Below are 2,501 nucleotides of genomic sequence, written 5' to 3' on the forward strand. Positions count from 1 at the left end.
CCCTTTCTGACGCCGGAGCGCCGGCTCGAGCTCCTTGAGCAGAACCGGGCTAGGCGCGAAGCCCGGAATCGCCGCGGGGCTACCTCTGGATGCAGTTGATCCGGAGGAGGAGTTGGAGGAGGAGGACGTGGGGGACGCTGGCGACGGGGATCTGTAGGCGGAGCAGCGGGCCATTCTCAATTCCCTCCGGTCGGAGTCGGTTGCGGAGGCAAGACGCCGCGGAGGAGGCGGAGATGTTCGCCTACATGGATGAGGTCGAGCAGGAGGAGGATGAGCCGGAGCCCTCCTACCCGCCCGTCCAGCCGGCGCCCCGCACCGTCGTCGTGGACATCTCCGACGACGAAGAGTAGGTCGGGTAGTACGTCGATGTAGTACGTAGGATTTCTTTTGCATGCTTTGTATGAATTTAGGGGATGAAATATGAGTGAGACGGATGCAAAGTCGCTAATTTGAGGCATGCCCGGTCAGTGCCCGCGGACGCACCCGGTCGCGTCCACGGGCGTTTGAGGGGCCGGATTTACCAAGTCCGGCTGTAGATGCTTTAACATAACTAATAAAAACACCTAAAAAGTAGCCCTCCCGCCGGCTAGAATTATTGGGGTGCAGTACCGATTAACCTTATCCACTAGATTACGATGAATTGACCTTGTGTATGCAACTTGGTGGACAGTTCTTGGTCACTGAGAAATAGCTAGCAGTTCCAACAAATTACAAGAACGGTTCTTTTTGCCATCAATAGGCAGGCACGCACACGGTCGAAATGAGATTTATTTATTTCAGCAACCATGCATGCACGCATCCATACTACTAGTACATGGCATGTACACTAATAATGTAGACTATTATCCGCACACGAAGCTGCTCCTGCGTGGCTGCAGAGCCTCGGGACAGTTCTTCTTGCAGCAGCAGTAGAACAGGAAGGGGAAGGCGGCACAGAAGCCCGAGTCGTACCCTTCCGCCCGGCACGGCTTGTTACAGGTGCCGTGCTTGGCGCACAACCCCCCGCGCCACGTCTCGCTAATGTCGTCGCAGGTGTATACGGATACGGCTGCACCCCATGACCGGTTGCCACGATTAGCCAAGAATTACGGTCGACCGAGAGAAAGAATGAAAAAAAAGAAAGAAATTATCACGTACGAGGGTGCTTGGCAACGGAGTCAGGGTTATCCCGAGCGCAGTTAGCCATGGCGATGATCAGCAGATACACACTCAGCTTCACTAGTAAGCTCTTCTTCATCGCCCACCATGCTCCCATGGCCATGCCTATGCTTTGTTTGGTTGCTCCTTCCCCCTTCCAATATCCGCATATATATAGCCAAGATGTGATTCATGTATATTCTAGGGGTTCAGAGGTGCAGTAATGCGTTGGATTTATGCCACCATAGCTCTCCTCAATTATCTAATAATTTCCTTATGGCTACAACATTAGCTTTCTTCAAATCACACCTAGTCATAGCCAAATTTATTTCACAAGATATCTATGGCTTACGTACTACATCATTTCTTTAGGATATATGTACATATCTCCTGGTTCTTGTTTCTTGCAGACTACAAAGAGATGTACGATGTTTGGCATGGTCAAACTTTGTACGATGTATCCCGAGCATTCATCCTACAGCTACGAGATATATGTTTGCGGGATAGTGTGGGTAGCATCTATCTGTCTGTCTTTCCATCCGTCTGTCCATTTGACTATCTATCTATCTATTCTATCCTTTATTTATTCCACCTGTCTATTTATTTATTTATCTATACCTAAATCTATATCTATATCTATTTAGGCGCGCGCGTCTGCCGTATTGGGCGACCTGTCTTCATCTTTGGCGTCTTGCTCATTTTGTGTGTGCTGCAAAGGGAGGGGAAAGAAAAGAGATAGCGCGTGGCATCCAGGAAAAGTACCTTGTTCTTTATTCGCATCGTCAATCAATTAGATGCTTGACGTTTAGAGATCTTTTGACTGTTGTGTTTTATTTCGAAATTCCCAAAACATAGGAATAGAAAAAGGATATTTGATAACCAGCGAACGTTAGATTTTTAAGTATGGCAAACCGAACATATTTTATGGCAAATTATGTTAGCATGAAGATATCAATTTCCTTTTAAATGGTAGATCCTTCATGTCCAGCTCTTTACCAGGATTTGCCGTGCCATATAAACATTTGATTTGCCATGCTTAACCAGCGAACGTCAAATTCTAACATTTCTGATAAAAGTATACATGATTAGTGTTCAATGACATCTTTATACTACATGAACGATTGAAATTGTATGTAGTAGAAACATAAGAAAAGACATGTTTGATTCAGGTAGTATATTATCTGGTGCTCTATCCGTAAAGAAATATAAGAGCATTAGTGATGTAAATACTTTTATGTTTCTTTAGGGGAGGGGTATATTATAGTGTGATTATACAAAGATCCATGTCTATCCTTAATTTAAGTCATACATTAAACAATAAACTAGTATTTTTTTCAAGAAAACTTCTGATCTATTCATCAATT

The 2,501-nt window shown here is 45.4% G+C and overlaps 1 long non-coding RNA gene across 1 annotated transcript; it reads right to left on the bottom strand.

Annotated features, from left to right (window-relative positions):
- Nucleotides 1-752: 752 nt before the first annotated feature.
- Nucleotides 753-1,396, bottom strand: LOC109764850 (uncharacterized). Its single transcript, XR_012181065.1, has 2 exons — nucleotides 1,138-1,396; nucleotides 753-1,048 (listed from the first exon to the last, which is right to left on the bottom strand). It is a non-coding gene; the product is annotated as an uncharacterized lncRNA (long non-coding RNA).
- Between the last annotated feature and the right edge of the window lie 1,105 nt (nucleotides 1,397-2,501).

Source organism: Aegilops tauschii, chromosome 3 (genome assembly GCF_002575655.3).
Source record: "Aegilops tauschii subsp. strangulata cultivar AL8/78 chromosome 3, Aet v6.0, whole genome shotgun sequence".
NCBI lineage: Eukaryota > Viridiplantae > Streptophyta > Magnoliopsida > Poales > Poaceae > Aegilops > Aegilops tauschii.